The sequence below is a fragment of the Myodes glareolus genome, chromosome 1 (genome assembly GCF_982192425.1).
Source record: "Myodes glareolus chromosome 1, mMyoGla1.1, whole genome shotgun sequence".
NCBI lineage: Eukaryota > Metazoa > Chordata > Mammalia > Rodentia > Cricetidae > Myodes > Myodes glareolus.
This window is the reverse complement of record NC_142026.1, coordinates 66,428,761-66,439,560: the sequence shown is the minus strand read 5'-3', so window position 1 is coordinate 66,439,560 and position 10,800 is coordinate 66,428,761.

Here is a 10,800-nt window from a genome sequence, read left to right as displayed (position 1 = left end):
GATCCTGTTCTTAGAATGAAAGTTATCTGTGTCCCCAGTGAGTACTGAGCTGGCAGTTGTTTTTCACATGTGCCTCCAACGCACTGGCCTCTCTTATACCCTTAGTTTGTCTGCTTTCATCATTAAATTTTTTCACTTTCGTCAAACTTCTTTATTAATTCAGTCAAAAGTTATTCATGGCATCTATATTGTGTTTCATTACGTATCCATCTCTGTAGGTTCTGGGCTTCTGGGTATTTGTCTGTTTCATGTAAGTCACACTACTATTACCCCTGTCACTCTTAAATAGTCATGGAAATTTTAGTAATCTGAAAAAGTGACAGGAAGGTCTCAAATTTCACTACCAGTGTTAATAGTGTTACTACTTTAAAACCAAAGTTCATCTAATTAAATGTTAAAATGCCATTAATCACTTTGATGAAGGAACTATTTTTCTTTTTTTTCAAAGTTTATTAAATTATGAAAGTTTCCATTTCCGCCCCTCCTCCCAACACCCTCCCACTCCCCCCTCCCCCTCCTCCTCCCTCTCCATCCCTAAGAGGAGTCAGGGCTTCCAGCCCTGTGGGAAGTTCAAGTCCCTCCCCCCTCCCTTTAGGTCCAGGAAGGTGAGTATCCAAACAGACTGGATCCCAAAAATCCAGTATATGCAGAGGAAACAAGTCCCAGTGTCATTGTCAATGGCTTTTCAGAAAGTCTCCCGGCCAGTCACATTCAGAGAATCCAGCCACATTCAGAAAATCTGGTTGGATCATATGCTTGTTCAGTCCCAGTCCAACTGGCCTTGGTGAACTCTCATTAGTTCAGTCCCCTTGTATCAGTGGGTGATCGCATCCCTCGCGGTCCTGAATTTTTTTTCATGTTCTTCCTCCTTCTTCTCCTCATTTGGACCATGGGGGGCTCAGTCCAGTGCTCCAATGTGGGTTTCCGTCTGTATCGCCATTCATCGTCGGATGAAGGATCTATGGTGATAAGCAAAATCTTCATCAATATGGTTATAGGCCAAGGCTGGTTCAGGCACCCTCTCCTCTGTCTCGAGAATAGTCTGGGGATCTCTCTTGGACCTGGGATCCCATTTATAATCAAGTCTCTTGTAAACCCTAAAATGACTCCCTTAGTTGAGATATAAACTTCCCTGCTCCCAGAACCATCCTTCCTCCCTCCCTCCATCTCAGTCCCCCGAGTTTTCCCCATTCCTCCCCTACTCCCTTCTCTCTAACCCTCTCCCCTTCCAACAACCCTCCCACCCCCCCATGCACCCGAGGTTACCTGGGACTCATGTCTATTTCCAATCTCCAGGAGGATAAGTACATGATTTTCTTCAGGTTCACCTTCTTATTTAGCTTCTCTAGGATCTCGAATAATAGGCTCAAAGACCTTTAATTATGACTAGAATCCACATATGAGTGAATACATACCATATTCCTCTTTTTGGATCTGGCTTACCTCACTCAGTAAAGCGTTTTCTATTTCCATCCATTTGCATGCAAAATTCAAGATGTCATTGTTTTTTACCGCTTAGTAGAATTCTAATGTGTATATGTTCCACACCTTTATTAACCATTCTTCTATTGAGGGGCACCTAGGTTGTTTCCAGGTTCTGGCTATTACAAATAGTGCTGCTATAAACATAGTTGAACAAATGCTTTTGTAGTATGTTAGGGAATCTCTAGGGTATATTCCCAAGAGTGGAATTGCTGGGTCCTGAGGGAGGTTGACTCCCAGTTTCCTGAGAAACCGCCACACTGATTTCCACAGTGAGTGCACAAGTTTGCATTCCCACCAACAATGGTTGAGTGTTCCCCTCATTCCACATCCTCTCCAGCATAGGCTATCTTTGGTGTTTTTGAGTTTGGCTATTCTGACAGGTGTAAGATGATATCTCAAAGTTGTTTTGATTTGCATTTCCCTGATTGCTAAGGAGGTTGAGCATGACCTTAAGTGCCTTTTGGCCATTCGGAGTTCATCTGTTGTGAATTCTCTGTTCAGTTCAGTACCCCATTTATTAATTGGATTAATTAGAGTTTTATTGTCTAGTTTCTTGAGTTCTTTGTATATTTTGGAGATCAGACCTTTGTCTGTTGAGGGGTTTGTGAAGATCTTCTCCCAGTCAGAAGGTAGCCTTTTTGTCTTACTGACAGTGTCCTTTGCTTTACAGAAGCTTCTCAGTTTCAGGAGGTCCTATTTATTCATTGCTTCTCTTTTGTCTGCGCTCCTGGGGTTCTGCTTAGGAAGTGGTCTCCTGTGCCTGTATCTTGTAGACTACTTCCCACTTTCTCTTCTATCAGGTTCAAAGTGGTCGGATTAATGTTGATGTCTTTAATCCATTTGGACCTGAGTTTTGTGCATGGTGATAGATATGGATCTATTTTCATATTTCTACAGGTTGACATCCAGTTATGCCAGCACCATTTGTTAAAGATGCTTTCCTTCTTCCATTGTATACCTTTAGTTCCCTTGTCAAACATCAGGTGTTAATACTTTTGTGGGTTAATACCCAGGTCTTCTATTCGATACCATAGGTCGCCTTCTCTGTTGTTATGCCAATACCAAGCTGTTTTCAATACTGTTGCTCTGTAATAGAGTTTGAAGTCAGGGATGGTAATGCCTCCAGAAGTTCCTTTATTGTATAAGATTGTTTTGGCTATCCTGGGTTTTTTGTTTTGCCATATAAACTTGATTATTGTTCTCTCAACGTCTGTGAAAGAAGTTTGATGGGATTTTGATGGGAATTGAATTGAATCTATAGATTGCTTTTGGTAGAATTGCCATTTTTACTATGTTTATTCTCCCAATCCAAGAGCAGGAGAGGTCTTTCTATTTTCTGGTATCCTCCTCAATTTCTTTCTTCAAGGACTTAAAGTTCTTGTCAAATAGGTCTTTCACTTCCTTGGTTAGAGTTACTCCAAGATATTTTATGCTATTTGTGGCTATCATGAAAGGTGATGTTTTTCTGATTTCCCTCTCTGTTTCTTTATCCTTTGTGTATAGGAGGGCTACCGATTTTTTGGAGTTGATCTTGTATCCTGCCACATTACTAAAGGTGTTTATCAACTGTATGAGTTCTTTGGTAGAGTGTTTGGGGTCGCTTATGTACACTATCATATCGTCTGCAAATAACGAAAGTTTAACTTCATCCTTTCCAATTCGAATCCCCTTGATCCCCTTATGTTGTCTTATTGCTATTGCTAGAACTTCAAGCACTATATTGAATAGGTATGGAGAGAGTGGACAGCCTTGTCGTGTTCCTAATTTCACTGGAATGGCTTTGAGTTTCTCTCCGTTCAATTTGATGTTAGCTGTCAGTTTGCTATATATTGTTTTTATTATATTTAGGTATGATCTTCGTATACTCAATCTCTCCAACACCTTTATCATAAAGGGGTGTTGAATTTTGTCAAATGCTTTTTCAGCAACTAATGAAATGATCACATGGTTTTTTGTTTCAGTTTATTTATATGATGGATTACATTGATAGATTTGCGTATGTTGAACCAGCACTGCATCTCTGGGATGAAGTCTACTTGATCATAATGGATAATTTTTCTAATGTATTCTTGGATTCTGTTTGCAAGTATTTTATTGAGTATTTTAGCGTCAATGTTCATGAGTGAGATTGGTCTGTAATTCTCTTTCTTCGTTGTGTCTTTGTGTGGTTTTGGTAACAGGGTAACTGTAGCTTCATAAAAAGAGTTTGGCAATGATTCTTCTGTTTCTATATTGTGAAATACATTAAGGAGTATAGGTATTAGGTCTTCCTGGAAGTTCTGGTAGAATTCTGCATTGAAACCATCTGGTCCTGGGCTTTTTTTGGTAGGGAGATTTTTTTTTTGAAAGTGATTTTATTAAATTATAAAAGTTTCCATTTACGTCCCTCTTCCCAACACCCTCCCACTCCCCCCTCCCTCTCCTCCTCCCTCTTTGTCCCTAAGGGCAGTCAGGGTTTCCTGCCCTGTGGGAAGTTCAAGTTCGTCCCCCCTCCCTCCAGGTCCAGGAAGGTGATTATCCAAATAGACTGGGTCCCAAAAATCCAGTATATGCAGAGGAAACTAGTCCCAGTGTCATTGTCAATGGTTTCTCAGAAAGACTCCGGGCCAGCCACATTCAGAGAATCCGGTCACATTCAGAGAATCTGGTTGGATCACGTGCTCTTTCAGTTGCAGTCCAACTGCCCTTGGTAAACTCTCATTAGATCCGACCCCTTGTGTCAGTGGGTGATAGCATCCCTCGTAGTCCTTCGTCATTTTCTTCGTCCTTCTGCTCCTCATTTGGACCTTGGGGGGCTCAGTCCGGTGCTCCAATATGGGTCTCCGTCTGTATCGCCGTCCTTCGCCAGATGAAGGATCTATGGTGATAAGCAAAATATTCATCAGTAAGGTTATGGGCCAAGGCCGGTTCAGGCACCCTCTCCTCTGTCCAGAGAACAATCTGGGGAGCTCTCCTTGGACCTGGGATCCCATATATAATCAAGTTTCCTATAAACCCTAAAATGACTCCCTTAGTTGAAATATATTTTTCCCTGATCCCATATTCTTCCTTCCTCCCTTCCCCCGATCCCGGTCAACCGAGCTTTCTCCATTCCTCCCCTACTCCCTTCTCTCTAACCCTCTCCCCTTCCAACAACCCTCCCTCCCCCATGCACCCAAGGTTACCTGGGACTCTTGACTATTTCCTACCTCCTGGCGGATTGCTAAATAATCTTCATCAGGTTTGTCTTCTTATTTAGCTTCTCTAGGATCACGAATAATAGGCTCAAAGACCTTTAAATTATGGTTAGAATCCACTTATGAGTGAATACATACCGTGTTCCTCTTTTTGGGTCTGGCTTAACTCACTCAGTAAAGCGTTTTCTATTTCCATCCATTTGCATGCAAAATTCAAGATGTCATTATTTTTTACCGCTGAGTAAAACTCTAATGTGTATATGTTCCACACCTTTTTTAACCATTCTTCTATTGAGGGGCACCTAGGCTGTTTCCAGGTTCTGGCTATTACAAATAGTGCTGCTATAAACATAGTTGAACAAATGCTTTTGTAGTATGCTAGGGAATCTCTAGGGTATATTCCCAAGAGTGGAATTGCTGGGTCCTGAGGGAGGTTGACTCCCAGTTTCCTGAGAAACCGCCACACTGATTTCCACAGTGAGTGCACGAGTTTGCATTCCCACCAACAATGGATGAGTGTTCCCCTCACCCCACATCCTCTCCAGCACAGGCTATCATTGGTGTTATTGACTTTAGCTATTCTGACAGGTGTAAGATGGTATCTCAAAGTGGTTTTGATTTGCATTTTGGTAGGGAGATTTTTGATAACAGCTTCTAATTCTTCACGACTGACAGGTCTATTTAGATTGTTCATCCGGTCTTGGTTCAACTTTGGTATATGGTACTTATCTAAAAAACTGTCCATTTCTTTAACATTTTCCAACTTTGTGGCATATAAACTATCATAGTAAGATCTAATGATTCTCTGAATTTCCTCTGTGTCTGTGGTTATGTCCCCCTTTTCATTTCTGATCTTATGAATTTGCATGTTCTCTCTTTGCCGTTTGATTAATTTGGATAGGGGTTTGTCAATCTTGTTGATTTTCTCCAAGAACCAGCTTTTTGATTCATTGATTCTTTGGATTGTTTTCTGTGTTTCTATTTTGTTGATTTCAGCCCTCAATTTATTATTTCCAGTCTTCTAGGCCTCCTGGGTAAATCAGCTTTTTTTTTTTTCCAGGGCTTTCAAGTGCGCTGTTAAGTCTCCAATGTGTGCTTTCTCTGTTTTCTTTAATTGGGTACTTAGTGCTATGAACTTTCCTCTTAGCACTGCTTTCATAGTGTCCCATAGGTTTGAGTATGTTGTGTCTTTTTTTTCATTAAATTCAAGGAAGACTTTAATTTCTTTCTTTATTTCTTCCTTGACCATGGGGTGATTCAGTAGTTGACTGTTCAACTTCCATGAGTTTGTTGGTTTCCTGGGGGTAGCACTGTTGTTGAATTCTAACTTTAATCCATGGTAGTCTGACAAGACACAGGTGGTTACTAATATTTTTTTGTATCTGTGGAAGTTTGCTTTGTTACCCAGTATGTGATCAATTTTCAAGAAGGTTCCATGAGCTGCAGAGAAGAAGGTATGTTCTTTCCTATTTGAGTGGAATGTTCTATAGATGTCTGTTAAGTCCATTTGATTCAATACCTCCAATAATTTTCTTACTTCTCTGTTAGGTTTCTGTCTAATTGACCTGTCCATTGGTGAGAGAGGAATGTTGAAGTCTCCTACTATTACTGTCTGTCGTTTGATGACTGCCTTGAGATCTAGAAGTGTTTCTTTTACATAAGTAGGAGGCTTTATATTAGGGGCATAGATATTCAGGATTGAGACTTCCTCCTGATGAATTGTTCCTGTTATCAGTATAAAATGTCCGTCTCCATCTCTTCTGATTGATTTCAGTTTGAAGTCAATTTTGTTGGAAATCAGAATGGCCACACCTGCTTGTTTCTTAGGTCCATTTGCTTGAAAAACCTTTTCCCAACCCTTTACTCTGAGTAGGTGTCTGTCTTTATGGTTGAGGTGTGTTTCTTGTAAACAGCAGAATGTTGGATCCTGTTTTCGTATCCAATCTCTTAGTCTGTGCCTTTTTATAGATGAATTGAGTCCATTAATATTAAGTGATATTAATGACCTGTGGTTGTTGACTCCGGTTATTATTATTTTCTGTTTGTTTGTTTAATAGAGTTTGTATGTGTCCCTTCTTTGAGTTAAGGGTCGCTAGATGTCTGTGTTATTGTAGGCAGTGTTGGCAATGTTGGATTCCTTGGGTTGCGATTTTCCTTCTATTACTTTCTATAAGTCTGGGCTTGTGGCTATGAATTGTTTAAATTTGTTCTTATCCTGGAATAGTTTGTTTTCTCCATTGATAGTGAATGATAGCTTGGTTGGGTATAGCAGTCTGGGTTTGCATCCATGGTCTCTTAGTTTCTGCAGTACCTCTATCCAGGACCTTCTGGCTTTCATGGTTTCCATAGAGAAGTCCAGTGTAAGTCTGATAAGTTTACCTTCATAAGTTACTTGCCCTTTTTCCTTTGCAGCTCTTAATATTCTTTCTTTAATCTGTATGTTTTGTGTTTTGATTATTATATGGCGAGGGGATGTTTTTTTTTTTGATCAAGTCTAATCGGTGTTCTGTATGCTTCTTGAACCTTCATAGGAATATCATTCTTTATGTTGGGAAAGTTTTCTTCTATAATTTTGTTGAATATATTTTCTGGTCCTTTGATCTGCAGTTCTTCTCCTTCTTCGATCCCTATTATTCTTAGATTTGGTTTTTTTTATTGTGTTCCAGATTTCTTGAATGTTTTGTGATGAGAATTTGTTGGATTTGCTGTTTTCTTTGATCAGAGCATTTATTTTCTCTATGGTATCTTCAGACTCTGAGATTCGTTCTTCTATCTCTTGGATCCTATTGGTTATGCTTGATTCTGTAGTCTCTGTTTGTTTACCTAGATTTTCCATATCCAGCCGGCCCTCGTTTTGTGTTTTCTTCATTGCCTCCATTTCAGTTTTCAATTCTTGAACTGTTTCCATTACCTGTTTGATTGATTTTTCTTCGTTTCCCAGTGTATCATTCACGGATTTACTCATTTCTTTGAACATTTTGTTATACTTGTCATCCATTTCTTTACTCATTTCTTCAATCTTTTTGTTGTACTTCTCATTCAGTTCATTAAGAGAGTTATTCATATCCTGTTTAAGGGACTCTATTACTTTCATAATGGCACTTTTTTCCACTTCTTCTGAATTAAGAGGTTCAGGTCCTTCTATTGTAGGGTCGTTGGGATCTGGTGATTTCATGTTGTTTTTTAGATTGTTGGAGGAGTTCTTGCCTTGGCGTCTGCCCATCTCTTCCTTCAAATGCTCTATATTGGATCTTCTGGTACCAGGTCAGGTTCCCTTGTTGGGCAAGGACTTCACTGACAGAAGGTCTACCTTTCCTCAGGCAGTCTATTGAAACACAGGGACTCCCTCATGCCGGGTTGCAGTCACAGCCCAGGCCCAGCATGCAAGGGAGCTGCTCTGGGGAGATCTTGTGACCCCAGGGGGTTGGGGTGAAGAGAGGAAGGTGTGTCTGGATGAAGGCTGGGATGGGATTTGGAAGAGCTCCGCAGGGTGGGGCCAACACTGCAGGGTGACCAGAAAGTCGAGGGGGGGGGATGTCTGAATTCCTTCTAGCCAAAGCCAGGAGCAAACTCACCCCTCCTTCAATGGATGTCTGCTGAAAGTTCACTGTCTCTTGCTGGCCAGGAATGTGGCTGAGCCGACACAGGGCCTGCCTGTGCTCAGGCAGGCTCTCAAAGCACAGGAACTGCCCCTGCCGGGCTGAGCCCACAGCCCAGGCTCAGCGTGCAAGGGAGCAGCTCTGGGGAGATCTTGTGACCCCAGGGGGATGGGGGGAAGAGAGCTTATTTTTTATTTTTGGTTTTTTGAGACAGGGTTTATCTGTGTAGATTTGCCTGTCCTGGATCTTGCTATGTAGACCAGGCTGGCTTTGAACTCACAGAGATCACCTGCTTCTGCCTCCTGAGGGCTTGGTTTAAGGGCTTAAGCAGAACTGCCAGTTGAGAACCAGGGACTTGTAAGGGCAATATTATTCTGAATTTTTGAAAGGTTCAGTTCCTGGAAAATAATCAGACACAAATAAAAGAAAAATGGGAGGAAGGAAAGAGGAATGTGTCTCCATAGATTTCTCTTCATAATTCCTATGTTTGGAACTTATGACAGTACTTATATTTCAGTGTGAAATAAGTGATTTTAGATTTACTAATTTAAATATATGTGTTCATTTGTGCAGGCTGGTGTCTTCTTGTGAACATCTAAAGATGTATGCCACAAATCTGTGTGAGGTCACATGTTCCAGGGTGTATATATGTGAGTTCTAATCAGAACTCCTATGTGAATGAAAGAGTAGAACCTTCAGGAATCTGTTTTCTCTGTCTACTGTGTGGGAGCAGAGGATTAGTTTCAGGTTACCATATCTTCACACACTGAAACATTTCACTAGCCCTCCCCTGTTGATTTCTTTTTGGAGGGCCATGCTGGGAACATGTCTTCAGAACATTACAGCCAATGAAATTCACTGTGAATATGGAGTGCTTGAGGCTTTTCTCTTACCATCATCACTCCCTGTCCTCTGAGAGCTTCAGGATGCTGAGCCTCTGTCCCTCACTGTACCTTCTGCTCCGTGAGTGCACACAGAAACCTTGAGTCTCCCCTCAACATCTTGGTCTCTTTAGGAGACTCCAGCCTGCATCTAAGTTCCCCTTCCAACAGAGTCATAGAGTAGGTGCCATTACCTGTGAGCAGAAGCCCCTGCCAGAGGGTATACCTCTTGCAGAGAAGCACAGAGAACTCCATCTATCTTCTCACTCGTTGTCCTCCCTCTGAGGAGGAGAATCTCAGCTCCAACACAGAACTCAGGCTGTGCCGTTCTTCCTCCTTCTGGGCTGAGAATCTTTTCATACAGGAGCACAGTTACAGGATCCAAAGGGCTGTGAGTGGTGGGGTTCGAGTCAAGTCACTGCTCAATCCCTTCCACTCTCAGTGTTGCCCTGCATCCCACTCAACTTCCCTTTATTCTTCTTCTCCAAGCAACATATTGAGCAACAAGGCTGATAAGCATCCCCAAGCCCTCAGAGAACAATGACTCATCCCAGGGCTGACACCTGCTGTATCCTTGCCTTGGGTCTGTCAGCACCAAAGAGCGAGCCTCCACCCTGCCTATGTGTCCATGTGATACAGAGACCAAGCTGAGCACCCAGCCTCCACTGTGTTCTCAATGCTCTGGGAAGATAGTATTTACTTAATTCCTGCAAGAAGGTGACAGAGATGTCTCTGAGGGCTGGAAAGAGGCAGGCTGAGTGATGACCTCAATCCTTTATCATCAGTCAAATTAATGATCCAGAAGAGAGGCCCAGGTACAGTTGTGTGAGGAGTTTCATGTGCTCAGTGTTGGGGAAGAGGTGACTTGTGTGTCTTTTAAAGGACTATGGACTCCTTCATTCTATGTTTCAAGACAACATTTTACCGTTATGTGTTGAGTGTGCACATGTGCTCTCTGATTTTCCTGAGTCACCTTTGTTCTTTCTCAGATGATCTCCTGGTGGTAATCAAGTCTTCCTCTATGGGAGAGGCCAGGAGGGAGGAGACATTTACGGTACCCATGCAGAAAGGTATTCTCAGACAAAGGAAGATACAGTAGGTCAGAAAAGGGTCTAGGGAGGGAGTTCAATGTTAGTAGGGATAGAGATGGAAGTCAGTTTGCTCAGGGAAAAAATTCTCAGAGCATTGAGACTATGCCCTGCTATCATCCCATGCAGATCACTGGAAGAGCTGTAATATCATGTCTAGAGCTACAGCAAGCATGGCCAAATAACCAAATAAGAACTTCCCTGAGACATTCAGCACAGGGAGTGTGCAGGGAACATCACACCAATCACTGTGCTATTCAGGACTCCTAATTGCTTCTTCTGTAGGATGGGTCTAGACAGGGTTTCAGATTTGTTTTTGGAAGACCTGGACTAAAGTTGAAAGTAGTGTGAATCCAGAGGATGGACATTCTTAGGAGGAGCCTTGTGCTTAGGAAATTTTGAAGGAAAGCCCTAGGATACTTCTTTTGAGGTTAAAAGAACAGGACACAGTTGTGCAGGATGGTGAATGCCTTTAATCACATCATCACTCAGGAGGCACAGGCAGGTGAATCACTTCCAGCCAGCCTGTTTATGATCAAATTCCAAGACATTTGTCTGGTTAAAAAAAAGG